Source organism: Euprymna scolopes, chromosome 23, assembly GCF_053919585.1.
Source record: "Euprymna scolopes isolate OS-2025 chromosome 23, ASM5391958v1, whole genome shotgun sequence".
In the NCBI taxonomy this organism is placed as follows: Eukaryota; Metazoa; Mollusca; class Cephalopoda; order Sepiida; family Sepiolidae; genus Euprymna; species Euprymna scolopes.
In genome coordinates, this window is record NC_136504.1 from 46,595,483 (window position 1) to 46,615,060 (window position 19,578).

General features: G+C 32.8%; 1 protein-coding gene across 1 annotated transcript in view; it reads left to right on the forward strand.

Annotated features, from left to right (window-relative positions):
- The window catches only part of LOC145245873 (polycomb group RING finger protein 3-like), a 189,199-nt gene that overhangs the window by 121,786 nt on the left and 47,835 nt on the right, over positions 1 to 19,578 (forward strand). Inside the window, exon 2 of the mRNA XM_080107588.1 lies at positions 15,006 to 15,093. The gene's annotated coding sequence lies outside the window, so the exon portion shown is untranslated. The remainder of the gene's footprint in view (positions 1 to 15,005; positions 15,094 to 19,578) is intronic.

A 19,578-nucleotide genomic window follows, 5' to 3' on the forward strand; every position in this document is an offset into this window, starting at 1 on the left:
GTCGCTCAAATTATTTTGGGTCATGGAAGAAAATTCGGGAAGTAGGTTGCATGAGGTTGAATGTTTGCATATGAAAAGAAATTGGAATCTTAGGAAGATCTCCATTATTCCAGTAACTATAGGAGGAACTAGACTCATGAAAAAGAATTTCAAAAATTACCTGGCAGATATACTAGGTGAACCAAATGCAACAGAGATAAAAACAATTGCATTTAAGGGGGACAGCTAGAATCTTAAAAAGATCTCTCGGTTGGAATGACTAAGATAGCAGGTGAATATCTAGCATATTAGCGAATGCCGCATCCTCAGTTAGAACAAAATAATAAGAAAATTAAAAAAATAAAAATACAAAAGAACGTTATTAAATACAATGATTAATTTTTCTATAAGGACAGGTAACATAAATTCACAAGCAGATAAATTCCATACAGGATCGAACCTTTGCCTACTGAAGCCGTTTTTACCTGGCATCAAAATGTAAAATTTACACAGTTAAGCTTTCTAGTAAAGGAATGAATGGTTACGACTTAGCATAAGGCAAAGGTCTTCGTTTGTGAAGTAAGCACTCTCAGCGGTCAATGATGCAAATGCAAATATGTAGAAACATAAGTGCTTCCTTCTTGTAAGCCATTTGCAGTAAGAACTTGTCTTCTACCATAATTAAAAAATTTTTTTTTTTTATTACATTTTCACCCCAAACAAGGCACATTGCCACTTTGGTGTAGGGGGCTACTATCAGGGGCAGCAACTACTGGGGCACTATGTTGGGATTTGGGCAGCAAGATGTCGGTTCACGTTGCACTTGAACTTCTGCATGTCAGTACAGTTAGGGAAGCAGGAACCTGGAATGGAATTCCAGAGTCTAGCGGTTCTGGGGAAGAAACTACTGGAGTAGAAAGATCTTTTACATCTAGGGATCTGTACTGTGTGGGGGTGGGATTTAGCTGCCTGTCGGGTTTGTCGAGGGTGTCTACGTCGTGGGGGCACAAGTGTCTGCAGTTCGTCAGAGCATTCACCATTAAAATACTTGTAGAACAGGCAGAGGGATGCAACGTTTCGTCGATGGGACAGAGGCTGAAGCTTAGATGCCAGTTCAGGGCCTATCAGATTGGCGACTCTTTTTTTTTTAACCTTGTCTAGGAGCGAGAGACTAGTAGCAGATGCACCAGCCCAAATGTGACAACAATACTCCATACATGGGCGAATGGTGGCCTTATAGAGGTACACTATACTTTCAGGTGTCAGTAGTTTTCTAGCACGGTAGAGAGAGCCTACCTTTTTCGCAGCGGCCCTGGCAATGTTTTCAATATAATTGTTCCAACTAATGGAAAAGAACTTTCCTTCTCCATCCATGTGCCTAGCATAAGGCAAAATTTCTGTGGAAAGTTTCTTTGCAAGAGCTTTCCACCTGTAGAACACATTACCACATGATTGCTTCCTTACGGATTACAACTTGGTCATTTTATATCCAATGCCAATGTGATGGGCCCCTTCATAAGTAATCAAACTTATATATATTATTACGAATTTCATTATTATTAATGCAAACAGACAATAATAACAACACATTCGTGAGTTCGTAATAAAAAAAAAATAATAAAAAGATATTCATGAACTATAATGAACATTAAACCACATGTGTGCCCTGAGTTCGGTACACCTTGCTGAAATAAAAACATGGAGAGACTCTTTCAAAACCGGAAATATACAATAGACGAACGAACAGCGTATGAAAATAACGGAAAACACGACACGCAATGGCAACTTTCAAAGTTAAATTTTATTATAAAACACTAAGCTATGATGGGGAAGGGGTGAGGTTGAGTAAAATAAAAGAAACAGATTACAAGGATGTGGAAGGGTTTTTTTTATCTACTATATGAAAACACCAACGAGAAATATATCAAAACAAAAAATGTATCTTCAGTCCAGGCAAAATGAATTCGTTGATATAATATATGAGAGAGGTAACTCACGGTTTTTATGTTTCTTTTCTCCTTTTTTATTTTTAACTTTCAAAATGAGCTTTAACCTTCATTTTAGTCGTCTTGGGCAACAGTTCATGGCACGCGGTATTCCTATATCATATCCATCCAATGTTTCGGTTATTCTCGGAATATCATGTTCCCTGTGTTTGTGAAATTAATATCCTGTATTTCGACGACGCCAGCTTGTTCTCCCAAGCATTATTTCTTTCATTTTGCTGTTGATATGGAGTTTCTCCCAGGCGTTATCTCTTTCGCTTTTCTGTTGCTGCCGGGTGGGGGTTTCGCAAGTCCGCTTGGCGCTATGCCCAGCCGATGACTGCTGTACCAAAAGGCCTATTCTCTTTTCTTTTCTCTCTCCTCTCTTCTCGGTACATTTCTTAGCTCTTTCTTTTCTTTATTTGTCGCTTAGCAATCAGCAGGGGTCATAAAATGGGTTTTTGAGCGACGTCACCAGCCACCTGCTAGCCTGTGTACTAGACCCCCCCACCTCTCTCTCCTTCTCTTCTATACTCACTGTCTCTTTCTCTCTCTTTTTAGGTTTAACCTCTCCCTCTTTTTTCTATAATCTCTCTCTCTCTCTCTCTCTCTCTCTCTCTCTCTCTGTCTCTCTGTCTCTCTTGGAAACTATGTTCATTTGCCTCGGTGATAACATAACAAAATAACAAGAAAAACGATACATTTCTCCTTGGCTGACATTAAATATTTCAATTTTTAGTTAAATACGTAATCCAATTTATGGGTTACGTCACTATATATATATATTATGTATGTATGTGTAATTACTTCATTTAATCACATGAATTAATATACAGAGATATAATTTTATGCGTAAATTTTTCAGCATTTACTTCAACAGTGCTCAATACATAGTTAGAGCTAGGTAGTAAATTATGAAAATATGTAAGGCAGTTAAGCTACACAAAATATTCTGCATTTCATTCTCGTGAGAATTCGTCAGGCTTATGCCTGACGAATTCTCACAAAAATGAAATGCAGACTATAGTGCAGCTTAATCTAAACACTTGAAATTTTAGATATAGGTTCCTTGGACATGGATCTAACTTAATAACTTGGTTTGAGCCCCAAACAATAAATGTTAAGGGGTCATAATTGGGGTAAAAGTTTTTAAAAAATTGATCGCTTTTTTTTTCTTTTTTTTTGCTCAACATACATCTCCAAACAGCCGGGCAACACCAGGCTGAAATGCTAGTATATATAAGTAAATTCTTGGTACAGCAAAATGGAAGGAGAAATTTCAGAGGAAACATAATTTAATTTAAATCAAAAAGATCAAAGAAACAAAAAAAAAAAACGGGCAGGTGGAATTGTTAAAATTTCCTTAAGGCCTTATCGTCTGACCCTCTAAGAGGAAACGTCAGAATGATAAATTAAAAGCTAAGAATCGAATGAGGAAAGAGGGAAATTGGTTTCAGTTGGAAAACCAGTGAGAGAGAAAAAAAAAAATATATATATATATATATATATATATATATATAATTCTCACTGTTCAGGTGGTTTTTAAATCAGTAAATATTTCCAACTGATGTTTCAAAATCTTTTGTCTACACAGGCTAGGTCGAGAGTTATTAATGACTAACGCCTCAATGATATTGAGATGATAGTTCTACCTAGCACTGTATAAAACAGAAAACCAACCATCGGAATATTGGTCAGAACACCTATTTATACTAATCAGGTGATTACCGATGGCGGACTCATGAGCTTGGGAGTGCCCGGATGTTCTCGAAACCTGGTGTAATCGAATATCCCGAGGGATGTGTTTGGATATTCTCATTTCCAATCTTTGGGATGTCTTGCCAACGTAGTCAGCTCCACACTGACAAACAAATTTATAAACAACAGAATTCTTTTGAATGGTTGGCAAAACATCTTTACGAAAAGAAGAGAAAAAGGTTCGAGTTGTATAAACTACTCTAAGCATAGTAGCTGGAAAACAACGTTGAGTAGCAGAAGAAATCCTTTCAACAATATGAAGGCCAGCAGGACCTAACCATGGTAATTTTAAATAAATAGGACAACGTGATGGACCAATACGTTTAACACTATTAAATGTAGCAATTTTACGTTCAATAGTAGTTTTTATTATATTTATAGGATATCCATTGCTGAGAAAAATATTTGTGATTTCACCAAGTTCCGCATCAAGATGGTTTAGTGAACAAATCATGAGTGCACGATGTGTAAGAGTGCTAATGAGGTTTATTTTTCTAGACTGAGGGGCAAAGGAAAACCAGTTAAGATAGAGCCCTGTAAATGTAGGTTTTCTGTATACAGAGGTCTCAAACGTAGAACTATATATATATATATATATATATATATATATATATATATATATATATATATATATATTCAAAAGACGAACCAGCGGTTTTATTGTATTGGAACAGCCTTCTGTGGCTAATAAGAACCAACACAACTCCTCAGCGTCTGATGGAAGGAGGAAAAATGCTCTATCTATAATACTGATTATCTCTTTATCACGATAGTATCTTATATATGACGTAATCACGTTGACACACTGGTTTTCGCCAGATCACCGAAGTTAAGCAACAATGAGCCTGGCTAGTACCAGATGGGTGGCCATTTGGGAAGGTTAGGTGCTGTATGTACCGTGCTGGTGATGTAGAAATTTCCAGGTTGGTATCTGGAGGTGCGTTTAATTCACTGGAACAGATGCACCCGCAGTCTTCACTAAGACATATGCATCTATGAGAAAGAAAAAAAAAAAATGATGTAAAACCTGAGGTCTTGTGGCAGCCATTGCACCGACAGAGATTAGCAGTTGTACCAAAAAAGTGTGGTTGGTTCTGCACAAAGCCATCACCACCATAAACAAATCATCTGTGGATTTTCGAGTAATTTAGCTGTTCTGGTGGAGCTCATATGTCGCAATTGACGGGACAGGTCCATCATGCACATGTGTGTGTGTGTGTGTGTGTGTGTGTGTGTGTGTGTGTGTGTGTGTGTGTATCAGGTTGACAAAGTTCTTGCGTTTTTTTTACTTTTCAATTTAGATGAGCATATCACGGCTGAAACAAAAATTTATTGATTGAAATAAACACCATCAGCCAAGTGTCGCCTGTTGTCGTAAATCATAATCATTTTCATCGCAAATCATAACCCGGTCGAAAAACTGATTGTTCTTGTTGCGTAAAAGAAAGGAAGGTGACGCTAACGGCGTTTCTTTTGGTTGTCATTCAATTCGTAAGGCATCCACTTATCAAGTTTTTTTTTTTTTTGTCTTTCTTATCTCTCTCAAGTAGTTGGAAATCGTCTTATACCTTACGTTCGAACAGTTGTGAGTGAATTGGGTCTGAGTAAAGCTTTTAATTGATCGCTGTCAACATCCGATGGCCGACCACTATGCTCATCATTTTCAAGACTCCGCCACAAAATTTCTTAAACCACCATTATCTGCGCGTTCAGTAATAGTTCCGAAGCCAAACACTTCGTTAATATCGCGAACTGTTTCAATAAGAAAATTGTGCAAATTTGCTTTTTTTTTCCATCTTATATTTAACGTTCTGAGAAGGGGACATAATTGTTTTAAAACGATTGTAATTTAAATGGTTAGATAGAGCGAAAAATGCTTTTTAAAATGATATAGAAAGTAAAACTTACTTGAAAATACATCATTTGAACTCAAAATTAAAGATTCTGCAAGAACCATCTTGTCAATCTAGTGTGTGTATTATTATTTGTTCGATTATATGGTGAAGTGTTAGTTTTACTCATTTAGAATTGCTTCACCGCTCACTCATTTTGCGACCAAATTTCAAACAATTTTTATAGTTCATCAGTCACCTTCTCAGCTATATTTTGAAAAAAAAAAAAAAAAAAATCAATTTTCGTTCAGTAAAACAAAAGTTATAATAAAATTACTGTGTTAAAAAAAAATCTCAGAATGTGTAACGAACTTTTTTTTTTGATTGGCTGTTGGTTACCATAACAACCAAATCTGTTACACTACCTCAAATCGGCTGGGAACGGCAGAGATGTTAACGTAACAAGATATAAACTGTCGCTAATAATTTACTGCTGTCCCGATCTGTCGCTCAGCTGTACTGTCGCTAATAATTCACAGGTAACAAGTGAAAAAGAGAAAATATTATTTCGAAGTACAACTTGGAAAAAATCATGGATTATATAGAAAAATGTGAGCATGAAAAGTAATAGGGTTAAGATTAAACTCGAAAAAGTTGTTAAAACTGGGGGGGAAAAAAGACAAGATATTCTAGTAAAAAATATAATAAATTTATAACTTAAAATATTGCGGTATTAATTAAGAATTGATTATGTAATGTTAAATTGAATTTTTCAAAATATTCTTAATGCTGCAATATTTTAAGCTATAAATATATATTTTTTGCTGTATCTTTTTCTTTTCCAGTTTTAACAACTAGTCCTTTACTTTTCCATGTTTAATCTTAACTATATTACTTTTAATGCTCGCATTTTTCTGTGTAATATATATATATATATATATGTGTGTGTGTGTGTGTATATATATATATATATATATATATATATATATATATATATATATATTTATTTTTTTACTATAATAATTAAATTAATTATATATATATATATAATACAAATAAGTTATCGAAACAAAGCAAAACTGATTATATAATATTTGCTCCTCTTAATAGTGTTGAGCTTTGCTTATCTTGATCAGTTTTGCTTTGTTAAAGATTTACTCTTCTTTCATCTGTTATCTGCATGTACACAGTATAAAAATATACTTATGTGTATGTATGAGGGAGCGACCATCCGTATGTAAAGAGTAGTGTTCTCTCTCACTATTCAATCTGTCCCAATCTTCCCTCAGGCTTTTATTGTTATGTTGATGGGTGATAGTCGCCCACAACCCCAGCTACACCCATACCCTTGGGGGATGCTGTTCACATAATCCAGATAATGTTTTATAACACTCTGGGGTTGGGGTGCCATACAACGGGGAGGGGGCTAGCGAGCATTGGGAAGGAGAAGGGAAAAAGATTTGAGTCCTGAGTGTGTCAGGCAGAAGCCACTGTCTTTATTGTGAAATATTGCCCTACCCCCACCTTGATTCTCTTCCCTACCACCCCTACAGATTAAAACATCTGCCCACCTCCCTGATTTGTTAGGATTTTTTCCCCATTTTTTTTTTTTATTGTTTCCTTTTTCTTTCTTTCTTTTTTAAAGACACGTCCTAACTTTTCAATCGGGTGCTCTGTCTGTCGGGCGGGCTTAAACCTTGAAATATTAGGTAACACATTTTAATAGAAGTATGGCCTTTTAAAACAGCTGTTATACGTTTAAATAGCATTTTTGTTCATTTGCCGACGGTTAGGTTGGAGTTTTGTCGGTCTGTCACAGACGGAAATTTCGTCCGTCTGTCTCTATTTACTTGTTTCTCTCCACGAGAGCAAAATTAGACACAAGGTTGATTTTTAATAAGAGTTAAAATCAAGCTCCTCCAAATAAAGAAAGGAAATAATCATGCGTAGTTTCTGAACACTTTACTTACTTTTAACCAAAAGACCAAGGCGAGATAAACAGATCGCCTTGTCAAGGCGATCTGTTTATCTCCCTTTCTCAGCAGGAAAATGTGACACAAGGTCGGGAAAGTTGGATTTGAAAAGTCAGAGCTCTAGAGGAAGAGATCTCTGGGTTGCAAAAAAAAAAAAAAATGCCTTGGAAGTCTAGTCGGTATTCCACGGTAGGTGCACCTCAGGCGATTAACAACAAACTAACCTTTTCTTTGTGAAGGGTGATAAGGAAAAGCCTGGGAGGGTAAACTTTCTAGAACTGCAAAACTGCATAGGACCAGAGCTATGTCTCAGCCAACAAGGACGAAGACATCTCTATAATGATCTAGACTGTTAGCTTTGCCCCCACCCCCACTCCCCGAGAGAAAACACCAAGACGGAACAAATTGCATTTTCTTTGGTTTGCAACAGTAAAGTTTAAAATTACATTTTCATACATCTGTTATGCTTGAGTTTAAAATTGCATTTTTTGTGGATTTGTCACGCTGTGGTGTATTAACTCTGTTAGTCTTAAACTAATAGTGCTTATGAGACGAGCAGAGTTAATAGAAATATATCGCCCCAGAATCCATATGACGAATCACATTGATAGTAACCCATCCGCCTAATTTGGTACCTTTCGTAAGTCTCCCCCCCCCCGATTAAAATTCCACCTTTTCTTATTTTTCTAGGCACTGCCAAAAATGGCCGCAAAATCAAGTTGTTGTTTTTTAAAACGAAATTACATTTATTAAAATCCATTATTTCTGAGTAACTTTTTTTTTTTCCAGAAAGATAAAACCCTGAATTTTATCATATAGAAAACAGAATAATGTAAAACTTTTTCTACTATTTTTAATTAAATTTTAAATGTTAAATTTTCCCAAAAAGTTAACAATTGACATTTTTTGTCTTGCACAAAAAACGTACTTAAATATTAAAAAAAAAGGGTTTTTGAAATAATTAATTTATTTATTTGTTGTCTAAGATTTAGGATGATTTTCTAAGAGAATATGCAAAAATATTATAATATAAGTACCTGGATTTCAAATAATTCCACTTATTCATATATGTAAATAGTTATTTCGCGTCGATGTAGAGTCTAGATCAGGCACCGCCAAAACTGGGGGGGGGGCAGGTCAGTACTTTTTGACGGACCGTCTTTTTAAAAATCTACCAAAAATCAGGTAATTATCCGATCAATACGAAATTTTCAGCGATTATTAGGAGAAAAATGAACTTTATAACGGTGTACTTATTTTTCATAAACGATATTTATATATATATATATATTTTTTGCTTACAACCCCCCCCCCTTGTTTTGAAGTGGGAACAAATATGCTTAAAATAATCATCTGAAACTGAACAAAACATATTGTGTTGTTGTAAGGGACAGAATTATAGATTAAAAAAAAAAAAAAAAATTGTTTGCATACCTTATTTTGACGTCTGAATATCAGAACTTCGATTGTGTTTAATTATCCCGCTTTTGAGTTTTGAAGTGTGAAATTCGGTGAATATGTTAAGTAAAATAATTCATTTAAGTTAAGCAAAACAAAAAAAAAATTTTTTTAATATTTATACGAAAAAAGCCATTTTAAAATTTTTGATAAATAAATTAACAATTTTTTTTTAGCGAGCCGAATAATGCATGACCATTATTAAACAGGGCATGCTTTGAATAATCGATACAAAAAAAAAAATTCGATAAATATTGTGCCCTTTGTGTTAAAAATAGCATCATTTTTTTCGATCTCGTTTGAAAACGTTTGCCGCCTTTCGACTACGGTGGACCAAACGCGCTGAAATAATTATTTTTTATTTTGCTTTAAATTGCCCCCCCCCCCCACCATTTTGGGGAGCCTGGCCCCCACACACATACACATTAAAAACCAAACTCATACAAATGGTCACCCATCTGGTACTGGCCAGCCTCAGCTTAATAGTACATTGAAATTTTCGTCACTGAAAAATAAGTTTTTTTGGCCTGTTTGGTCTTCCATAGTTTTCTTCTTATCAAAAGAAAACGTAAACAGAGTCGATCTGAACTCTACGTAGACGCGAAATATCTGGTTACCTATATGAATAAGTGGAATTATTTGAAATTCAGGTACTTATATTATAATATTTTTGCATATTCTCTTAGAAAATCATCCTAAATCTTAGTTAGACAATAAATAAATAAATTAATTATTTCAAAAACCCTTCTTTTTTTTTTAAATATTTAAGTACGTTTTTTGTGCAAGACAAAAAATGTCAATTGTTAACTTTTTGGGAAAATTTAACATTTAAAATTGAATTAAAAATAATAGAAAAAGTTTTACATTATTCTGTTTTCTATATGATAAAATTCAGGGTTTTATCTTTCTGGAAAAAAAAAGTTACTCAGAAATAATGGATTTTAATAAATGTAATTTCGTTTTAAAAAACAACAACAACTTGATTTTGCGGCCATTTTTGGCGGTGCCTAGTCTAGATCGACAGGTTACGTTTGCGTTTGATAAGAAGCAAACTATGGAAGACCAAACAGGCCAAAAAAACTTATTTTTCAGTGACGAAAATTTCAATGTATTATTAAGCTGAGGCTGGCCAGTACCAGATGGGTGACCATTTGTATGAGTTTGGTTTTTAATGTGTATGTGTGTGAGGGCGAGGCTCCCCAAAATGGTGGGGGGGGGGCAATTTAAAGCAGAAAAAAAAAAAAATTATTTCAGCGCGTTTGGTCCACCGTAGTCGAAAGGCGGCAAACGTTTTCAAACGGGATCGAAAAAAATGATGCTATTTTTAACACAAAGGGCACAATATTTATCGAATTTTTTTTTTTTTTGGTATCGATTCTTCAAAGCATACCCTGTTTAATAATGGTCATGCATTATTCGGCTCGCTAAAAAAAAATTGTTAATTTATTTATCAAAGATTTTAAAATGGCTTTTTTCGTATAAATATTAAAAAAAATTTTTTTTTTGTTTTGCTTAACTTAAATGAATTATTTTACTTAACATATTCACCGAATTTCACACTTCAAAACTCAAAAGCGGGATAATTAAACACAATCGAAGTTCTGATATTCAGACGTCAAAATAAGGTATGCAAACAATTTTTTTTTTTTAATCTATAATTCTGTCCCTTACAACAACACAATATGTTTTGTTCAGTTTCAGATGATTATTTTAAGCATATTTTTTCCCACTTCAAAACAAGGGGGGTTGTAAGCAATATATATATATATATATATATATATATATATCGTTTATGAAAAATAAGTACACCGTTATAAAGTTCATTCTTCTCTTAATAATCGCTGAAAATTTCGTATTGATCGGATAATTACCTGATTTTTGGTAGATTTCTAAAAAGACGGTCCGTCGAAAAGTACTGACCTGCCCCCCCCCCCCGTTTTGGCGGTGCCTATATTTTTCTTACATAAAACCTCCACCTAGATAATAAACTGCATGTATGGTATGGTTTATATTTACCTCACCAGTCACCACACCAATAATACACCATCACCTCCAATCTAAAACTACAGGAATACCCCCACCCTAACGTTTTTCACTGTTTTTTTTTTTTTTTTTTTTTTTTCTTGTTTAACCGGTGAATTTGTTTTGAACTCCATTCTTCGATTTGTTTTTCATTTCGTGGATCGCTGATAATTCGTTTGAATTTTTTTTTTTTAATTTGTAAAAGGCAGATCCACTATAATGAAACCATGGTATGTCTCTGAAATATATAACAGTTTTTTTGTTTGTTTTTGTTTTTTTAATAAATAGTGTGTGTGTGTGTGTGTGTGTGTGTGTGTGTGCGCGCGCACACACACACGAGGGTAGATATGTACGAGAGTGGCCACCCCCTAAAAGTACGCGTTTTTCACTTTTTTTTTTCTTTTAAGTTTTCTCCGACGATTATCATAGATTACAGATTTAAGTATTATATTAGCAGAAAAAAATTTTTGAAAAAAAAAAAAAAAAAATATTAATGACATTTAAGAAGGGGATCTAATCGCGTGACACGTCGGTAAAGAAATGGATAGTAAGCCAGGTAGCAATGAAGTAGAACGTTATAACGAGAAAGTGAACCCCTTCTTAAAAGTCAATAATTTCTTTTTTTTTTTTTTCAATTTTTTTTTTTTTTGATATAATTCTTAAGTCTGTAATCTATTATAATCGTTGAAAATTTAAAAAAAAAAAAAAAAAAGGTTAAACACACGCATTTTTAGGGGGTGGCCACTCTCATACAGGTCCGCGAAGCTTTCTGTTTTTTTTTTTTTTTTAGCTCAAAAACATGAAGCTACAATGACAGAATATATTTTTCTACATAGTCACCACCATTCTCAAATGTACTTTTGCCAGCAATAAACGATGGTCGTTAATGGATATCCGAAACGCGCTATGGCATACCAGGAATCATTCCAAAAGTAAAGCCCCCCCCCTCAAAAAGTTGAAAAGATACGAAAACGTCAATGGTGTCATTAAAACGAGCACCCCTATTACATCAAAGAACATAATATCAATTTTTATACGCTGAACCGTTCTGCTTGTTTCGTAATAAAGCTTCTCAAATGCACTTGTGATGTTAGGCTGTTTAAAGTATTAATTTTGTACAAAATCGCGTGTTCCTTCTTTCATCGAATTTTTTTTTTTTTTTTTTTTTTTTTTGATTATCGATACTTAGGTGAAATTTCATAAAAATCGGCTCAGCCGTTACGGAATCTATAGGGAACTAACTCTCTCTCTTTCTCACACACACACAGACACACACACATAAAGTTCCTTTTATATAATAGTAGATAGAAAGAAAGAAGATATACATGTATACGCGCGTGTGCGTCTTCATTAATCTTTAACTCCCTGACCCTTACTATTTAATTTTATTTCCATTTTGTTTCGCTGTCTGTGGATACTTCTTACGCGCACCACAGTTTTAACCCTCCCCCATATGTAACACGATGTAACTGTAATTTAATTTAATATTTTCATCCTAACTTTTTTACCATTTAAAAGAAGCTTCAAAGAAACTGCTAATATTTAAAAAAAAAAAAATTTTTACAGCATACAAAAATAATGAAAACTCCATACAAAATCGTGTTTACATTATCGACGCTTTAAAACAACGTTTCTGTATAGTGACGTTTTTGAAGCTGTAGACATACCTATGTTCTAAAAATTTAGCAAAAATCAAATAATAGTCATATCTTCCTGAAATTTTCGATATATATTATTAAATAAACTTACATAATAAAAGTAGGTTTTGTTAAATATATTAGAGGAAATATTTTTTTAGGTGTTTTTAAAACTGAAAAAAAAAAATCAAATAATTTTTTTAAAAAGTTATTTTTAAATATATATACAATTTCGCTATTTATTTCACTTGCCTTAAAGTTGTAAATAAAATTGGACATAAAATCAATATTATTGTTAACACACACACACACACACACACACACACACACACACACACACACACACACACTTTTTTCTTGATAATTTTTTTCTCGGTTATTTGAATTACAGCAACAAAAAAAAAAACAGAATTCTAAAAAAGAATTATTTTTAAAAAGCTTTAAATGACATTAAATTCAAATATTACGCGATATAAAGTTTAAACAAAGATTTTTTTATAACAGGTTTCCAATATTAAAAGAATATATTCATATATTTTAATATATGATTCTTGAGATAATAAAATTTGCAAATTCCAAATCGGCCTAAAAAAATCGTTTTGACTTTATTATTTAAAGTGATAGAGGATTATCTGTATTTTTGCCCCCTTTTTTCCAAAAAGTACGGAGGTCTGTAAGCAATAGGCACATAAGTGTCAACAGAAGACTTTAAAATTTATTTTATTTTATTATCTCTCGTCTGTGTAGTTCGTTAATAAAAATCTATTTGTTTTATAACGTAAGTCTTATATTGTTTTTTATCCATAGCAAAAAAAAAAGTTACTTCCATTAACCATTATAACGCGAATGCTCATCCATAGAAATTGACACAAACATACGAAATGATGACGTTGCTATTAACGTGTACAATGCTGACGTTTTACACGACGTTTTTTTTTTTACATAGGCATAACCACTTATAAAGACCCAGAGACCACTCGAGGATAAGGGTTAAGAGTGTACAGTAGTCAATTGGACAATATAATAATCGTTAGTAATGGAAATTCGGTAAATTTGTTAACTTAAGTGAAACGACTCATCAAGAACTTGTTTAGGTTGGACTTGAAGACAACCATATTGTAGTCAGCTGGAAAACAGGAAAACGGAATACAATTCCACAGCTGTCTACTATGTCGATACAAACTCCTTGTCGTTTCTTCAATTGTGATACTCCATTTTGCGTAGATAATGATTGTCCATGCAAAATCTCATGTTTTGACAAGAAGGGAAATGAAAAAATAATAATGACATGGAGAATTGAAAAGAGGCTTTCTATACTTGACAATTTAAAAAAAAAAATTTTTTTATAATTATTTAATGGAGGAGGTCATCTTGTAAAATTATAATAAGCACTTGATTTTTAACCTCGACTGAAGATGGAAAAAATTGCAGCGTTAATGGGTGTATTTAAAGTATCGTATCTATTTTCAGTATAAGAATTTTTTTGTTTTAATCAGTTTGTTTTTTTTCTGTGAAAAGATCTGTTATCTGAACTGATTTTTTTTATTATTGTATTTTTGTTTAGTTAAATCATGTTTTTAATCATTTTATGCCTTTTCTTTTCGCGTTTTTTTTTGTTTTATATGTCTTTTTTTCTATCACTTTTTTTTTTTTCATTTCTGTAATTTTTGTTTTTTCCTATCATTTTCGTTTTTCTCTCCTTTAACACAATCCTTCTTTTCTATCCTCTCTCTCATACACGCCTTGTTTCCTTTTTCACCACCCTTGTCTTTCTCCTCCCCCTTTCTTCCACCCTCCTGTGTAGTATCCCTCCCTCCTTGTCTCTTATTCTTTTATATATATATATATATATATATATATATATATATATATATATATATATATATATATCTTCTTCCTTGTTTCTTTCTCTTTCTCACTATTTTTGTCTCTCCCTGTCCTTCCTTGTCTCTCTCTCTCTCTTCCCCTCTCTCCTTCCTTCTCTCTCTTTTTTGTCTCTGTCATTCCTTGTCTCACTCTCTCCTCTTTCCTTGTGTCTTACCTTCTTCCCATGTCTCTCTCTCCTCCCATGTCTCTTTCCTTCCTTCCTTCCTTGTCTCTCTCTGTCCTTTCTTCTCTCCCTCTCTCCTCTTTCCTTGTCTCTCTCTCTCTTTCCTTGTCTCTCACCCTCTTTTCATGTCTCTATCCTTCTTTCTCCTTCCTTGTCTCTCTCTCTCTTTTCTTGTCCCTCTCTTTCCTTTCTTCTCTCTCTTTGTTTATCGTTCCTCACCTACCCTGTCTCACTCTTTCTCTATATTTTTTTAAAACAATTTTGCCATTTCTTTTTTCTTCTATATTTTCTTTCACTTTCTTTCTTTTCAGACTTCTGCGTCTTTCCACTAAAGAAAAAACCTGGCTAGAGAATTTGGATTTCTTTGCTAAAATAATTCTACGGCTCTTTTCTCTAACAGTAAGTCTTTCTTTTTTTATTATTAGTTTATTTCCACTTTTCCAATTTTAAGCGTCAACTAATTTTTAACTTATTAACATTATTTTCATAAAACTTGAAATGATGTTTTCATAATAAGCCACACTTAGATTCTTTATTTCATACGAAATCATCAAAACATCACTCTTCAAATATTTTCTTCAAATTTCGACCAGTGATAGGCACCATTAAAACAATGTAACGCGGCCTTTACACTTTAACCGTGCCGTTACGTTTCAATCACTCGGACCCGCACGTTGTCTGGTATCACCGCAAAGGAACAAACAAAAAAAGAAAGAAAAATCCAATTTCTCTTTTTTTTTTTTTTTTTTTAAGTGCAAATAAAAATGCATTTATTCATGGTTCTCCCAACAATAACGTATTTCATTATCTTTGAAAAATGTTTTTGCATACCCATGTGTTTTACAACACTTTGCCATATTACATGTGCTTTTTAAAAGTCTCTCTCCCCGCCACCTGACGCCAGCCATAGCCAGCACTTTCTTGCCCTTGACTTCACACATCCATCTTCCCCGGTCGCACTTTTCTTCTGCTCGATCACGTGCTGTCCTGTTTTCCTTTTCTCTCCTTCTTCTTGTGATATCAGCGCGTGCATGTTGCTTAATTTGCATATTGCTAAAATGGCTGCTGCTGCCAATATTTTTGCTAGTCAGCTATCCTATTGCTGCTGCTGATTTCATTTGTTGAGGCTCTGTTACAATAGGAGAGCACCGCTTCGTTACAGAAGACACTCTTGAAAATTTGAGCCTCTAGGTCTAAGCGCTTTAGAAAGGATACCATTTTAGAGTGGCGCAGTGTGATTCCAAGAATTTGGAGTGGATAGAGAAAGTTCAAAGAACTTTTGTTATTACTAACTAGCAGAGCGTTATCACTATCGACTAAGGGAAAGCGTCTGTCAGATATGTGTACACAGGGATTATTTATCTTCCTCCCATGGTGGGAAGATGTGACACAAGGAACAAAAAAATAAGATTAAAGAGTTACCGCCCTAAAGGAAGAGCACTCTGGCCTGAAAAAATATCTGAGCAGCCCCATTGGCATTCCCTGCCAGGGACACCTCAGACAATTAGCAATAAACTTACCTTTTCTCAAAGAGAGAAGGCGAAGTCTAGAAGGATGAACCTCCTAAAACTGCACAGAACTCACAACATACCATAATCAACAAGGAAGCAGTGACTTAAAAAAAAATGGTCTAGATTCTATTGGCTTTCACGGTGTGATGATGTATGGAAGTGAAACCTGATTAGTAAGGTTTAAGGACATGCGTTGCATGGAGAGAAATTATTATATGATTATAGGATGATAAATATGTAATACGAGTCTTAAAGACAAGCTTAGTTCTGATGATCTCAGAGGAAGATTAAATCTAGACGGTATAGGGAGATGTGTACAGAAGAGTAGACTTTGATGGTATGGTCACATTGAGAGAGAGTTTTTGGGTCAGTAGATGTAGAACAGTTGAGATAGCAGGTTCAGTTCACATGGGTAATCAAAACGGGCTATCAAGAAATAAGTCAGTTTGGAAGTCAATTTCTTAAAGCCGTCCAGCACATGACAGCATGTAAAACGGACGTTAAAATGAATTGTGTTATGAAGATCACTTGAAGCATTGCAAGAAAACTGCAGCATTACAAAATCACCTTTTCTTCCACGAATCTAAACTCTAGTATAAATTAAATGTTAAATTGCTTTTAACACCAGTACATAGTTAATGGAAAACAAATTGTTTGGGACTATTGGGAAGATGTGACAGATGTGAAGTGATTTACACATTTAAAAAAAAAATTTTTTTATTATTATACTTTATATTTGGATTCATGTTTTGAAACCTAGCATAGATCATAAATCCATGAAGTCACACCAAAGCTATAATTTTTTGTAAAGGTAATGCTTAAAGCTCTATTTATAAAGTAAAGTCCGATAATTTTTGCTTTCTTGGCACCTTAACACTCCCATTTAAAATGATCAGTATTATATGTTTTCGGGCATGGTGAAAATGAATATCACACTTAAATTTTGCACAGACAAGTAGTTTTCTGGATATCAAGAAATTTTTTTCCAATGTATTACCTAATAAATGTCAATGTTATTCGCCATTCTTAACACGGGGACGAGGGGGGATGTTTTGTGATACGCATGTGCATTAGTAATTTTCAGGTGGGAAAAAACATGACCACCAGTAAAAACATACGGGATTACATTGGATAATGTATTAATATCCAGAAAACTACTTGCATGCACAAAATTAATTATGATATTCGTTTTCAGCATACCTGAAAACTTTTAAAAGTTATCCATTTAACGTTGAGTACTAAGGTAGAAAAAAAGTTTTTAAAAAATATGGAAAGTTCGAATAGCTCAGTTGATTGAACCTCAGACTGATCAAAAGATCTCAAGATGTTTCGATTTCCAATCATGGCTTTATTTGTTGAGTATTTATTTATTTGTATTTATTGAGTATTTATTTGTATTTATTTATTTGTATTTATTTATTTATTTATTTATTTATTTATTAGCATTTATTTATTTGTATTTATTTATTTATTTATTAGTATTTATTTATTTGTATTTATTTATTTGTATTTATTTATTAGCATTTATTTCTTTGTATTTATTTATTAGAATTTATTTATTTATTTGTATTTATTTATTAGCATTTATTTATTTATTTGTATTTATTTATTTATTTTATTTATTTATTGAGTATTTATTTGTATTTATTTATTTGTATTTATTTATTTATTTATTAGCATTTATTTATTAGCATTTATTTATTTGTATTTATTTATTTATTAGTATTTATTTATTTGTATTTATTTATTTGTATTTATTTATTAGCATTTATTTCTTTGTATTTATTTATTAGCATTTATTTATTTATTTGTATTTATTTATTAGAATTTATTTATTTATTTGTATTTATTTATTTATGTTATTTATTTATTGAGTATTTATTTGTATTTATTTATTTGTATTTATTTATTAGCATTTATTTATTAGCATTTATTTATTTGTATTTATTTATTTATTAGTATTTATTTATTTGTATTTATTTATTTGTATTTATTTATTAGCATTTATTTCTTTGTATTTATTTATTAGAATTTATTTATTTATTTGTATTTATTTATTAGCATTTATTTATTTATATTTATTTATTTATTAGTATTTATTTATTTATTTATTTGTATTTATTTATTTATTCATTAGTATTTATTCGTTGACTATTTATTATTCACTATAAATGCAATATTTTCCGTTTCTAAAAGTAATTAAGATTTCTTATATTTCGAAATGAGACAAATTCTGCAATGTATTTATTACATTTAATTGTAATTAATAAAAAAATTATGGTTGGCGAACAGACAGATGGACAAAATTATTCATCTATCTATATATCTATAAAAGTGAGTGTCAAACATATGTGTGTGTTTGTGAGGACACTTCTCAACCTATATATTCAACAAATTTGTAATCTACAGACTTGAAATTTGGTATATAGGGTATTCAGACACATGATATATAGAAAAATTTTTAATTAGTTTTCATCCAAAAAGTTTGCTAAGGGGTCAAAATTGAAAAATTGGTACTTGTGAGGCGGGTATCAGATTTTTATCAGTTTGTCAGCTGTTTCACAAGGTTTGAAAACACTTTTAAAGATCGTGACAAGCTGGTCCAACGGTTATCATACTTTACACTGTCTTTAGGTTTTGGTTTTAGCTCGAATATTTTTTTTTTTTTTTTACTTACACGGAGTGAATTCAGTTTCTTTCTTTTTTTTTTTTTTTTTTTTTTTCATTTTTTTTAAAAAGAATTTAACGTTACGTTTAATACTGGACAACGCCGGATACATCTGCTATATATTTTAAGGTCATGAATGATTGCACAGGAAAGTTTTTGAGAGTAAGGAATCCCCCCCACCCACCCACCCTACGTCAAAAAGCTTGAAACCACCTAGAAGTTAATGAACTTGGACAAGGTGATATTAATCATTCCTCCTCCTCCCCCTGAAAAATTGGATAATCTCTTGGTTAACAGTGGCAAGTTGAATGTGGAGCTACGCATCTTTTTGACGTAACCTATAATAAGGGCTTCTTTAAAACTGATAAAGGGGGAGAATTACTGTTTTCTGTGCTGACAGTTGCTTTTAAAGTGTGTGGTGTGTAGAGTTTTCCAATCCTCTCATACCATTCATCATCGTTCAACTGTTAATCTATCCATCTCATTTACCCTTATCTTTGAACGGTCTTGATAAGTGGTAACTTCCTATTTGGTTTTACTTCGATTACTTTCCCGCGTCCGAGGGTTGAAAATTCTGCTATGTTTGACATGACATGAGACTGAAGCAAATTTCTATGGCTGAATGCCCTTCATTACACCAACCCGTTTTGTTGAGACACGGTCTCATCAAGCTTTCACAAAAAAAAACGCGCTCGACTATTTACA